Source organism: Lontra canadensis, unplaced genomic scaffold, assembly GCF_010015895.1.
Source record: "Lontra canadensis isolate GAN:19392208 unplaced genomic scaffold, GSC_riverotter_1.0 scaffold254, whole genome shotgun sequence".
NCBI classification, from domain to species: Eukaryota; Metazoa; Chordata; class Mammalia; order Carnivora; family Mustelidae; genus Lontra; species Lontra canadensis.
In genome coordinates this window covers 40,972-55,261 of record NW_022631248.1, presented here as the reverse complement: position 1 = coordinate 55,261, position 14,290 = coordinate 40,972, and the positions used below count along the sequence as shown (strand labels likewise).

Genomic DNA, 14,290 nt, shown 5'->3' with positions numbered 1-14,290 from the left:
ACTGATCACTTCAATCCGAAAACACAAAACTAAGTGTGAGGACAAACTGACTTCCTCTCAAAAAAAAAAAAAAAAAAAAAGAAAAGAAAAGAGATTTTTTAACAGATCCTTGGCAAAATGTATACTCATTTGACCAGTGAAGTTTTAAAAAATGTATTTAACAGCAGATTATTAACAAAAACCTAACTATAAAATAAACACAATACAAGAACAATTCAGTTTGCAAAGCTGTTTTCACATATATAAATTACCTCAGAATAACCTAGGAAAACACTATCATTTTACATTTGAAAAATCTGAAGTTCAGGGGCACCTGGCTGGTTCAGTTGGTGGAGCAGGCGACTCCTGATCTCAGTGTAGTAGGTCCAAGACCCACGCTGGGTGTAGATTAAAGATAAAATTTTTTTAAAAAGAAAGAAAAGAAAAATCTGAAGTTTAGAGGAAAAATATGCCCACGTTCACACTACGGAACCAGCACACATCTAACTAAAGGCCAGTGCTGGGACCCTACGGTGCTTTCACCACTACATCACACTGGCAGTATTTTAAGTTGAGGACATTTTGAAAAGCATATATAGTAATGAAAGCATGTTAAGCTTTCTACCAAGTCACCATAAAACATTTGTTTATTAGATATTGGTGCGTGTTTGATTTTCTAGCGGTAAATCAATCTCATCTGGGAGACAGAGACACAAAGTTACATACAATAAAACGTATTTTTAATTCTTTAAACAGGAAAATATAATCTGAATTCAATAAACATCTACTGAGTGCCAAAACATTGCTAAGCAGAGGTTAAGACAGAAGGCACAGCATGGAAATAAAATTATAATTCAATATGAATACTAATATGAATAAAACAGCAACCTTTCATTCCTTTACTCCAAAAACATGTTGCTATGAACTGAACTGTATACTCCAAAAATTCGTATTATGAAGCCCTAGCCCCCATGTGATGTTACTGAAGATGGGGCCTTTGACCGATAATTAAGTTTTGATGAAGTCATGAGTGTGGGGCCCTCATCAGAAGAGACAACACAGATTTTGCTGCGCCTCCCTGCCATGTGAGGATACTGAAAGAGGAAACTCACCAGAATCCAACCAAATCTTCAGACTTCCTGCCTCCAGAACTGTGAGAAAACTTGTTTAAACCAATTCTCAGGGCACGTGGGCGGCTCAGTTAGTTAAGCGTCTGCCTTCAGCTCAGGTCATGATCAAGGGTCCTGGGATCAAGCCCCACTTGGGCTCCCTGCTCAGTGGGGAGTCTGCTTCTCCCTCTGCTCTGCCCCCCTTGAGCTCAAGCATGCATTATTTTCTACATCTTTTTCCACAAGGAGCACAGACTTATACAAGAAAATAATCAGGATAGTATTACTACTCTAATAGTTCCTTAAACCAATCATCTTCTTTCCTCTAAGCTTTAATGGTAATTAAATCCTATTACTTCTATAAAAATTATCTTTCTGATCAAGACTGTGCTCTCAGTATCAAAGACCCAGGCACCAAATATCACAAATTCTAATACCCTCAAGCCCATTACCAATATTCCTGCCTCCCGCTTCTCCATCTACCGATTCTTTCTTCACTTAAAGGAACCGCCTTTCTTAAAATTCAGTTTACAGCATTACTTTATCTTTAAAACCTCCAACTGCTGCCAGTATCACTTCAACTTATGTTCAAAGGTCACAAGGTACTAATTACTTTTTGTTTTCCCTATTCCACACAAACTACTCCTCGTAACTTAGTTCTCATTATTAGACAACAGATTTTCTTCTTTAGCTGTGTAAAATAACATCATTTTTAGAAAGTTTTAGACTTTCCCATATAATTATTTTCATATATACCCTGTCAACAATATATCCTGTTTAGAATGCTAGCTTCCCATCAAGTGACAAGCTACATCTCATTCAATATTCTGCTCAAAAGTATTCCCTACCATTTCCAACATTCTTCTCTGGGCACAACCCCCCTCAACTCCCCACTCCTCACAGCACTCAGCATTCCCACACACTATACCAGTGATAAGGGAATCACTTTTCCTTTCCTCATTAAAAAATGGACAACAGCCCACAGGAGGAACTCCTCCCTTCACAGGCATTGTCTTACCAGCCACTAAGATGGTAACAGGTTTTTCACTATAGGAATAAGAAAAGGCTGCCACTGTTCCACAAACCAAGCAAAAGCACCACCCAAAATGTGATCTAGGAAATCCGGAGGTTAGAGAAGAGTCACTTCACACACTAAACAGTGAAAGAAACCACATAAAAAAACAAACTCTAGACCTTCAATGCAATTGTACTGAAGGTTAAGTAAACTTTCTAGTAACAAAGTTTATAATCACATCTACAAAGCTACAGGGAAAATAAAGCCATGATGACGAATGGTAATGTGCACTCACTGGAGGAGATGGATGGATGGAGGAGACGGAGACCTAAGAGCTGAGGGAACACAATTTCCAAAGAAGGAGAACATACTGAACTGGGGAAGGGGGTTAATTTTAAGTAGAAGCCCCTCCGCCTGTAACAGAAAGCAGTGGTAGATAAAGGTAGATGGAGGAAGAGAGGTAAAGGAAAACTCTTTATATACAGACTCAGAGCAAGGAAGGAGTAAAACAAGAGACTTTAAGGGAGTGGTGAACATTTTAAACAGTCACTGGGGAGAATCAATCTAGGGGAGAATAAGTGAGGACCAGAAGTAAGGCTGTCACCTTGAAAATAGAGAGGAGAAGACAAATTCAAAGAATGCAGACTGAGTTACCTACTGGATGTGGACAGTGAAAGAGAAGGCTATGGAGTGTGACCTAAGCAACTATGCGGCTGGAGAACGGACTATGACAAAGAGTATAGGAACAATCTTAGGGGAAAGATGCAGCTCCAAATCTCCATTTCCAGAAACCCAGATTTGTAACTGCCTACTGAAGTACTAAGGTAAACATACATAAGGTTAAGTATAAATAATTGGATACTGGATCACTCTTTCTGAATTTCCTTTTTCTTTTTTTTCTTTTTTTCCTTCTGAATTTCCTAAACACCTTCCCAACCCAGGACAAATCAGCAGACAGTTTATATAAAGACAAGTCAACAGACTTTAGGATACTGTCCGAATCAGACTTCTGAGCTCCTTTCAAGGGCTCTAAACTTTTAGGCAGATCGATGGGTTTTTTACCCATTTTCAAAAACTTACAGCTTGAACAAAGCTGAAGGATTCACAATTACTGATTCCAAAACTTATTACAAAGCTACAATAACCAAAACAATGTGCTACTATCATAAGGACATAGAGACCCATGGACTACAAGAGGGCCCAGAAATAAATCCTTGCGTGTATAGTCCTGTGATTTTTGACAAGCATGCCACATTCAATGGAGAAAGGACAATCTTGTCAGCAAATGCTGCTGACATAACTGGGTATCCATATGCAAAAGAATGAAGTTAGACCCTTACTTTATACCATACACAAAAACTAACTCAAAATGATCAAAGACCTAAACAAGAGAGTTAAAACTATAGAACTAGTGGAAGGAAACACAGCAGAAAAGCTTCAGGACATTAAATTTTGAAATGACTTCTTGGATATTCCACCAAAAGCATAGGCAACAAAAGAAAAAAAATAAAGCTGACTTAACGCTAAAAACTTGTAGATCAAAGGACACTACCAACATAGTAAAAAGAAACCTACATAATAGGAGAAAATAGCTGCAAATCATGTATTTACTAAGGGATTAATACCCAGAATATATAAAGAACCTCTAAATCTCAAAAACAAAACAAACTGATTTTAAAAAAACAGGCAAAAGGGGGCACCTGGGTGGCTCAGTCAGTTAGACACCTGCCTTTGGCAGGGGTCATGATCCCAGTGCCCTGGAATTGAGCCCTGAGCTGGGCTCCCTGCTCAGCAGGAAGTCTGCTTCTCCCACTTCCTCTGCTGCTCCCCTGCTTGTGCTCTCTCCCTCTCCCCCTCATTCTCTGTCAAATAAATAAAATCTTCAAAAAATAAAAGCAAAAAATAAAAACAGGCAAAAGACTTAAATGGGGGGGGACCTGGGTGGCTCTGTGGGTTAAGCATCTGCGTTCAGCTCAGGTCATGGTCTCAGGGTCCTTGAATCAAGCCCCGCATTGGGCTCTCTGCTCAGAGGGGAGCCTCCTTCCCCCTCTCCCTATGCCTGCCTCCCTGCCTACTTATGATCTCTGTCAAATAAATAAAAACTTAAAAAAAAAAAAAAAAAAAAAAGGCCTGGATGGCTCAGTGGGTTAAAGCCTCTGCTTTCAGCTCAGGTCATGATCCCAGGGTCCTGGGATCGAGCCCCACATTAGGCTCTCTGCTCAGCGGGGAGCCTGCTTCCCTTCCTCTCTCTGCCTGCCTTTCTGCCTACTTGTGATCACTGTCAAATAAATAAATAAAAATCTTTATTAAAAAAAAAAAGACTTGAATAGGTATTTCTTCAAAGATGACATACAAATGTCCAGTAAGCACATAAAAAGATGTTCAACATCACCAATCATTGGAGAAATACAAATCAAAACCATTTAACACCTGTTACAATGGCTATCATCCAAAACAAACAAACAAACAACAAATGTTGGCCAGGACATGCAGAAATTGCAATCCTTGTGCACTGCTGTTGGCAATGTCAACTGGCCCAACCACTGTTGAAAACAATATGGTAGTTCTTCAAAAAATTAAACACAGAATTACCAGATGTCCTAGCCATCCCTCTTCTAAGGTATATAGCCAAAAGAACTGAAGCAGGGACTCAAAAGAGATACTTGTACAACAATGTTCAAAGCAAACTTACAATAGCTAAAAAGCAGAAACAACCAAAATGCCCATGACCAAATAAATGGATAAACAAAATGCAGTACATACATATAACGGAATAAGATTAGCCGTAGAAAGGAATAAAATTTCCGATACACACTATATGAACAAACTGTGAAAATACTATGCTAAGTGAAACAGACACAGAAGGACAAACACATGACTTCACTTGTACATGGTAACCCAGGACAGTCAAATTCAGAGATAAAAGAAGTAGAATACAGATCTTCCTCAACTTACATACAATAAACCCCAGAGTTGAAAATATAATTGTAAGCTAAAAATGCATTTAATACACCTAAACTTACCCAGAACACTTAAAATTAGCCTTTAATTGGGCAAAATTACTAACACAAGGCCCATTTTATAATAAAGTATTCAATATCTCATGTAATTTATCGAAAACGGTTCTGAAAGTGAAAAAACAGAATGGTTGTATGGGTTCAGAATAGTTCGAAGTTTATCAGTTGTTGACCCTGGTGACCACGGGGCTGACTGGTAGCTGCTGCTCACTATCCTCTGCCCGGTATAAAGGGAGAGTGTCATCAGCCACATCGCTAACCTGGGAAAAGATCGAAATTCAAAGTGCGGTTTCTACTGAATGCATATCCCTTTCACATCATCATAAAATCAAAAAATTTTAAGTCACACCACTGCAAGTTGGGGATTATCCATAGTGGTGCCAGAGGCGAGCAGAAGGGGGAAACGAGTTAGTGTTTAATGGGTATAGTCTGGAACGATGAAAAAGTTCTACGGATGGTTAGTGATGATGGTTGTACCATCACAACAATCTGAATGTCCTTAATGGCACTGAATTATACACTTTAAAATGGTTCAAATCATAAATTTTATGTGACATATATTTTGCCACAATAAAAAAAATTTTAAAAATCAAGAACCTAGAGCTTTCCTTTTACTCTTCCAGACCTATCATTCACAAGTAAGTCTGTGGAGACTGTGGAATCAAACCATTTTAATGTTTCTAGCCCAGCAGTCAGGACACTGCCAGGTTCATACAAGATCCTCAACTATTTGAGAACAAGAGATGGATGATGGATAGACAGATTAAGTTCAAACTTACACACAAAAATTTCTAAACAAATCCAGTATTTTATGAAAATCACTCCAACGTATGTTAAAACAACTTTCTAATTTAAAATTTCATAGGTGCATGGGACACCTGGTTGAGATGCCTCCTTAAAAGATTATCTATGACAATCAAAAGAAAGTTAATCCCAAAAGCAATTTCCAGTCAGCTTCAAACTCCTTCGTGAATAGAATTTTGTTGCAAGCCCCAGCTCCCTCTCCTCTCCTAGAATGGAATGCCCATCCTTCTATAAGTAGTATAATGCCCAGCTCAACTCCCCTCTGCTCCTGACACCCTCCTGGACAGCCTCAGCCTAATTCGCTACTTCCTCTGAACTAAAAATGCACTGTCTCCACTACCCAAGTGGCACTTAGGATGGTGCTGGTACCTTAATTCACACATGTTTTGTCCCTCCAGTACTAGACTATAAACTTGTGAAGACCAAGACTTTTCTTGTTACTTTATTCCTAAACTCATTAACAAAAAGCCTCCCACGAAATACAATTTTGTAATCCAGTGCAACTTTGGAAACTGCTGTTCCCACATCTCCCCACTCTCAAACCCCTCAGGGAAAGGGCTTTGGTAGCCAAACAATCTACAGTGAGGAAAAAAAAAAATGAAAAATAAATTAAAAGACAGGAAGGAAATAGGAAAACCTTTTTCAATGAAATAAAATACCAAAGAAAGGACTGTGGGCCAATGCCTTCTCCAGAGAACCCAGCCCTACCATCCTAAAGAGAAGGTCCTGGCTTTGAAGTCAGGGAGCAAGAACTCCCCACCCCTCGGGGGCGGGACGGAGGGGGGCATCAAAAACCGCAGTAGGACCAGAGAAAGGTGGGAAGAATTGGTGATCACAAGGGTTAGAAGAGGAATGTTCTACTCAACCAAGCAGATGAAATACAGAGGATCAAGAAACAATAAAAATAGGAAAATATTAAATACTTATCAATACCACTATAAATTTTAAGTCACTTCTGAAGGCTAGGTAATTACCCATTTGCAATTGTTCAGCACTTTGCAGGTTTCTTTTGTTTTCTTTTTTTCTAAGATTTTATTTATTTATTTGACAGAGAAAGCACAAGCAGGCAGAGCAGCAGAGGGAGAGGGAGAAGCAGGCTCCCCAATGAGCAGGGAGCCAGACGTGGGGCTTGATCCCAGGACCCTAGGATCATGACCTGAGCCCAAGGCAGTAGCTTAACCAACTGAGCCACCAAAGCACCCACTTTGCAGTTTTCAAAGCACTTACACATATGCCACTTCACTGGGTCCCTATAATCTATAGGTTATGGAACAGCCCACAAATGTAGGCCCATTTTGCCCAGGGGAAAACTGAGGGTCTAAGAATTCAAATCATTTATCCTAGTTTTTCTAACTAGTCAAGGGCAAGGAGGGAGCCAAGAACACGGCACAGTGTTTTCACTGCTGATCCAAGGCATCCCCATTATGTCCACACTGCACTTAACATGTACTTCCATTAAAGGCAGCGATCTTTTTTATGGAAATCATTTGCACATATGTCCTCTACAAAAACTGAATGCTCCTTGAGGGTTAAGAGATTTTTCTCTGAAACCCCACCACCAAGAAGAGACCAACATATAGAATGTGTTCAATAACTGGATTAACTGAATATTTGGACACTAAACATGCTTCCATTTTATATAATACAGACCCAAAAATTAAAGGATAAGCTCAATTCAGTGAACAAATTGAAATTTCAGTTCAATTCTTTTTTTTTCTTAAAGTATAATTCTTAAATGTTATTTTGAGCTTATTTTGTTAATAGAGCATAAAACCTTAACAGCTGTGTTTAAGAAACTGAAACCAGAAAATGAAATCAGAGTAAAAATAACCATTAGGAATTTATATGCAGTCCTTTAATTTCCAGCCCCTCCTAGAGGATACTGGGGGTAAAGGGCAGAGGGATGACACACAAAACTTTACCTATACATTATTAACCACCAAAAATAACTTTGATCTTAAAATTCCACTCACAATCTCCTATAACTATGCTAAAATTGTTCTTCCTACTACTGAACTAGAAGCCAAATTCTATTACAATAAAAATTCCTGGGACACCTGAGTGGCTCAGTCAGTTGGGTGGCTGCCTTTGGCTAAGGTCGTGATCCCAGTGTCCTGGGATCAAGTCCTGTGTCGGGCTCCCTGCTGGGCGGGGAGCCTCCTTCCCCCTCTGCCTGCCACTCTGCCTGTATGTGTGCTGACAAATAAATAAAATTAAAAAAAAAAAAAAATTCCTAACAGAATTTTCTAAACCTCAGGTAAGAGCACAAACAGTATTTTCAACATTGATTCATTTCAGTGTTTCTCAACTTTTCTCCATTTTTACTCCCTAAATGAGCTTTTTCAGACTTTTTTCCCCTAACCACTGTCTCCCCCATGAAATTTTAATAAGATAGATACACCATCTGTTTATATGACCTATGTATATTTATACTTATATATAAAAAGAGTAAGAACTTTTCACCACCATCCCAGAACCAACTGGGATCCCTAGGGATCACAATACCCCCATCAGAAATACATGATTTACTTAACACTTATTGAGTAACAGTATATGCCAGGAGAGATATTTACTACCAAAAAAATTCTAGAACAGCAACACAATTTAGTTTCGTAGTTTACTATGAGTTTTGACACACAGAACTAAAATAAAATGGGTCTGAAAATAGAGATCTTCTTTCCAGTGTTTGTACCTAGTCAAGGGTCTGGCTCAGTAAATATCTGACAAATGCATGAACATTGTTAGAATTTTAGATGTAGTTACACAGCTTGTGATGTCATTCAACAAGATGACCAGGGTACACAAACATCAGCTTCCTACCTCGAATCTTTTTTTTTTTTTAAAGACTTTATTTTTTATTCAACAGAGATCACAAGTAGGCAGAGAGGCAAGCAGAGGCTCCCTGCTGAGCAGAGAACCCAATGCGGGGCTCGATCTCAGGACCCTGAGATCATGACCTGAGCCGAAGACAGAGGCTTAACCCACTGAGCCACCCAGGCACCCCCCTACCTCGAATCTGAACAACTCAAATCCAACTCACTGCAACCCTGAAACCTGGAATTTTCTGTAGTAAGTTTTCAGGAAGAAAAAAAAGACAAGGGGCCCCAGGGTAGCTTAGTCAGTTGAGCACCTTAAGTTTCCGCTCAGGTCATGATCTCAAGGTGGTAAAAAGGACCCTGCTTGTACTGTGCTGGGAGTGGAGCCTACTTAGGATTCCCTCTCCCTCTGTTCCTCCCCCACTTCCGCTCTTAAAAATATAAATAAATGAAGTAAAAAAAAATTTAATTAGAAAAAAAGAAAAAGCAGGGCCCTTGACTGACTCAACGGGTAGAGCATTCAACTGGATCTCAGGATTGTGAGTTCAAGGCCCACAACAGGTGTAGAAATTACTTAAAAACAGAATCTTTAAAAAAAAGAAAACAATGCAAAACCAAAAAATTAAACTAAAATCAATATTATGATGAAAGCTATGTCCTCTTTCTCCAGAAAAATACAGAATTGCAGAGTGCTCAGTTTCTAAACTCCATCTGTTAACTCCAATTTAAGAACTTTTCCATTAATGTAATACGTAAACCAAGTAGTTTATTAAATTTATAAATAAATTAACTTTTTAAAATTTAAATTTAAGCTTAAAAATGTATTTACCAGAAGCATTCGTTCTAGTAACATAATGTACATTATTAATCATGATGGTATTCTTACAGCTCAGAGGCTTATTACCAAACAAAAAGAGAAGCAGACTATTTTCTACATATACCTGTAATACCTAAATTAAAACCCCAATATTTACTAAATTGCATTATAATACTGCACATGCTACTGAAACCGGCAGCAGTCTTTCAATCTTTGATTAAAGAAACCTAAAGCCACAGACATCAATTGAAAACGAAACCAGACTCTCACCTTTGGCACTTGTATTTATACTTATTAAATGGAAGAAACATGGGACAAGCACAATCTTTGTGTTGCTTTAAAAGGAGACTCTCATGAAAACAAAATGACCTAAAAACAAAGACTACAGCAACCACTTACTCTGATTAATACCAGAAAAATTATGCTGATAGAAAGTAGAAAAAGTTTGCATGGATATAGAGGAGTGTTGGGCCAAAAATGTACCATGACTTAATAGGAAAAGCATGATTAAGTCTTTGAGACTTACACATAAGCTGACACTGTTAACAGTGTATTTCTTTAAATATCAAGTATGTCAAAATTCAATCAAAATAATTTCAAAGTAAAAAAAAAACCAAAACAGTAATTCTAATGTATATCAAATACTTGGAAATATTGTATGATATCATGTATCAAATGACCCATACAGGGACCATCAGATGGTTTAAAATTAATTAATACATTATCAAATATTAAGATGGCTTATAAGATTAGTGAGTATGTTGGCCAACTGTGAAAGAACCCCAAAGCACCAAAAATAATTTCAATAGCATAAAATTTTTTTTTAAAAGGTATAAACGGGGGCGCCTGAGTGGATCAGTGGGTTAAGCCTCTGCCTTCCGTTCAGGTAATGATCTCAGCGTCCGGGATCGAGCCCCGCATCAGGCTCTTTGCTCAGCAGGGAGCCTGCTTCCCCCTCTCTCTCTGCCTGCCTCTCTGCCTACTTGTGATCTCTACCTGTTAAATGAATAAATAAAATTAAAAAAAAAAAAAAGGTATAAATGGGGGGCAACTAGTTGGTTAAGTGACTGCCTTGGGCTCCGGCCACTCTGGTCATGATCCCAGGGTCCTGGGATTAAGCTCCACATCAGGCTCCCTGCTCAGCAGAGAGCTTGCTTCTTCCTCTCCCTTTGCCTCCTGCTCCCCCTGCTTGTGCCCTCTGTCAAATAAATAAACAAAAATCTTAAAAAAAAGAAAAAAAGAAAAAAGAAAAAAAAAGGTACAAATGGTTCAATGAACTCTAAAAACTAATTTCTGAGATCCTGTGTGTCTTATACTGTGTACCTACTCTTAAAAACACCGGAAAAAAATGAAAATACATCTTTTAAAAATATGAAAAAAAGATTATTTGTACTAATAAAGGAATCATAAAATTCCAAAGCTCAGAAGCTTTTATTAGATTTTAAGTTACTAAAATCTTAGCACATGTAGAAATTCTGAGTATCTGCAGAAAGATTTCTAGTTAACAAATTTAATATGCAAAGATGGTATATATCACTGCATGCAGAGAAAGATTTCTGAACAAAATTATACATCTTGGTAAGTACTGTATTTCAAAATAGTGACCTTAAGAACCTTATTCCAAAACTGGAACATCTCTGTGATCAATCTTTGGAGCCAGTTTAAAGGCCATACAAAAGTCAATTCCATCACTTTGGTTACTTAACTATTGTATATTAGCGTGTATTATTCAGCTGAACCACCTACTAATTTTCAAGATACAGGATGAATTATTGCATTAAGGTTCTTGTCTACAAGCATTAGAAACATTAGTAACAGACTATAGCTGGGCACCTGGGTGGCTCAGTGGGTTAAGCCTCTGCCTTCAGTTCAGGTCCTGATCCCAGGGTCCTGGGATCGAGTACGGCGTCGGGCTCTCTGCTTGGCAGGGAGCCTGCTTCCCCCTCTCTCTCTCTGCCTGCCTCTCTGCCTACTTGTGATCTCTCTCTGTCAAATAAATAAAATCTTTAAAAACAAATAGACTATGGCTATCTTTTAAAAAATATTTTTAATTTTTTTTTAAGTATTCTTTATACCCAATGTGGTGCTCGAGCTCACAACCCAAGCTTTTAACCCCAAAATCAAGAGTCGCACACTCCACTGACTAAGAGTGTGCACACTCCACCTGACTAAGCCAGGCATGTAGCCCTTAAAAAAAGCCTTTAGGGTGTGCGAGTGGCTCAGTCAGTTGAGCGTCTGCCTTCCGCTCGGGTAACAATCCCGGGGTCCTGGGATCAAATATGCATCGAGGTCCTACTAAGGACCTATCAAGGAGCCTGCTTCTCCCTCTCCTCTCCGCTAGTGCACACACTCTCTCTCAAATAAATAAAATCTAAAAAAAAAAAGACTTTAATGCAAGGATCTTGAAGATTACAAAACTGAAAGGTGCCTGAAGGGGTGCCTGGCTGGCTCAATCAGTAAAGCAGGCAACTCTTGATCTTGGTTTTGTGAATTTGAGCCCCATGTGGGGGTAGAGCTTATTTAAAAACAGACAAAAAAAAACAAAAAACAAAACAAAATGGAAAACTAGAGGAAAGGTATATGGAAAACCAAGATGGAAAAGACAGCATCAATGGGCCAGGGAAAAAGAAGCTCAAAGAACCATTTCAGAGGATAGTCTGATCTCAAGGAACAGAGTCAGAAAACATTCTGATCCACCCACTGGCACCACTTGATAGGTCTTCAAAAACCCCATGGCCAGTTCCACTATCAAGATCCAAAGCCCTGGAAGAAATTATGTGAGTGGAAAAGCTTAGGTATGACTGCACTACAAAAGGGGAGGGGTAAATGCTTCAATAGGGCATCCTAGAGCTATACACAATGGGGGAACCCCTATAAAAGGAAGTGAAGGAGAGGTAAGAAGAGAGAAGGGACACAATGTGGTAGAGAGTAAAACAATAAATGTCTACAACAGTCCAATCAGAACCATGGGAGAGAATTATTTCTCCATTTTAAATAACTTTGAGGGTCAGGGGACTTAAAGAACACATGTAAAACAAAAGATACATCTCAGAAAAAGACTATGACACCTCTTTCCACTTCTACTACTGCACAGGCACACTCTAAATTATACCTGGCCACTTAAAATAATTAAGTCCAACATTAAAGCACTAAGATCTGCCATCAATGAAAATATTTAAAAGTATCTAACACCCAAATAAACAAAAATAGAAACACTCATAAACACAAAGAACAAACTGGTGGTTGCCAGAGGGCAGCGGGTGGGGGGGCATGAGTGAAACAGGTTAAGGGGACTTCCAGTCATGTAACTCAAGGGGCGCCTGGGTGACTCAGTTACGTGTCAGACTCTTGATCTCAGCTCAGATCTTGATTTCAGGGTCATCAGTTCAAGCCCCACGCTGGGCTCCACACTGGGCATGGAGCCTACTTAAATAAATAAAGTAAAATAAAATAAGTCAAGGGAATAGAAAGTACAACATAGGGATTAGTCAATAATATGCTAATAAGTTTCTATGTTGACAGATGGTAACTAAACTTATCAAGGTGAGCATTTTGAAATGTTTATAATTGTCAAACCACTGTTATACACCTAAAACTCTTATGTCAACTATACTTCAATTAAATTTTTTTAAATTTTAATGGCATCTGCCTTCCACTCAGATCACGATCCCAGAGTCCTGGGATGGAGCCTCGAATTGGGCCCCCTGCTCAGCGGAGAGTCAGCTTCTCCCTCTCCTGCTCCCCCTGCTGTGCTCTCCCTCTCTGTCAAATAAATAAATCTTTAAAAAAAGAAATAAAATAAAAATTTTTAATACATATAATAATACATATAATAAATACAACAATGATGTCGTAAGGAAATAAAGTGGGGAAAAAAAAAAAAACCATGACACCACATATTTGAGGTAATTCTCCATGAGGCATTCTGAAAACTCTATTGGAAGCATCTATGGAAAAATTAAAAAGTCAGGGAAAGGAAAATATCTGGCTCATCAGCTGCCCTCAGCCTTCAAACACAGGGGAAGATTACAGGAATTTTGCTAATTTGGAAGTTGAATTCAAATTTAAACCTATCAGCCATCCTTGCTGTGGCCTCTGAAGATTTACTTCAGTATCTATGTCACTGATGCTCAATCCAGACCGAGCACTGGAATCACCAGAGAGACCTAGCATCTGTATTTTAATAAAAGCCACAAAGGAAAATCATTGGTAAAAAGGGTAAAATGTGTACCTAAATTCAAAAAAGAAAAAAAGGAAAGAAAAAAATTCCTCACAATGACTTTAAGTCACTCCCAATAGGTAATCTGAGGCCACACCATCTGTTTGTTGGCGAGCGGAGCCTTCTGGTTAGTGAAGAGAGGACAGGAGGGACACTAGATTCAGGATATAAGTCAATGTCATTTTTTAAATATTGTAGATTACAGATGTATTAAAGACTGATAATTCAGAGAAAATGGATAAATGACAACCTATACAATATGGATGAATGTCACAATCCAAAGCAAAAAATGCAAATGGAAGTACAAAAATGAACAAAAATTGGGGTGCCTGGGTGGCTCAGTGGGTTAAAGCCTCTGCCTTCAGCTCAGGTCATGACCTCAGGGTCCTCGGATCAAGCCCTGCAACAGGCTCTCTGCTCAGCAGGGAGCATGCTTCCCCCTGCCTCTCTGCCTACTTGTGATCTCTGTCAAATAAATAAATAAATAAAATCTTTTTTTAAAAAATGAACAAAA

General features: G+C 38.7%; 1 protein-coding gene across 1 annotated transcript in view; it reads right to left on the bottom strand.

Moving 5' to 3' along the window:
• LOC116862534 (Golgi phosphoprotein 3) overlaps window positions 1–14,290 on the bottom strand; it is a 59,611-nt gene that overhangs the window by 41,338 nt on the left and 3,983 nt on the right. The gene's annotated exons all lie outside the window — the stretch shown is intronic.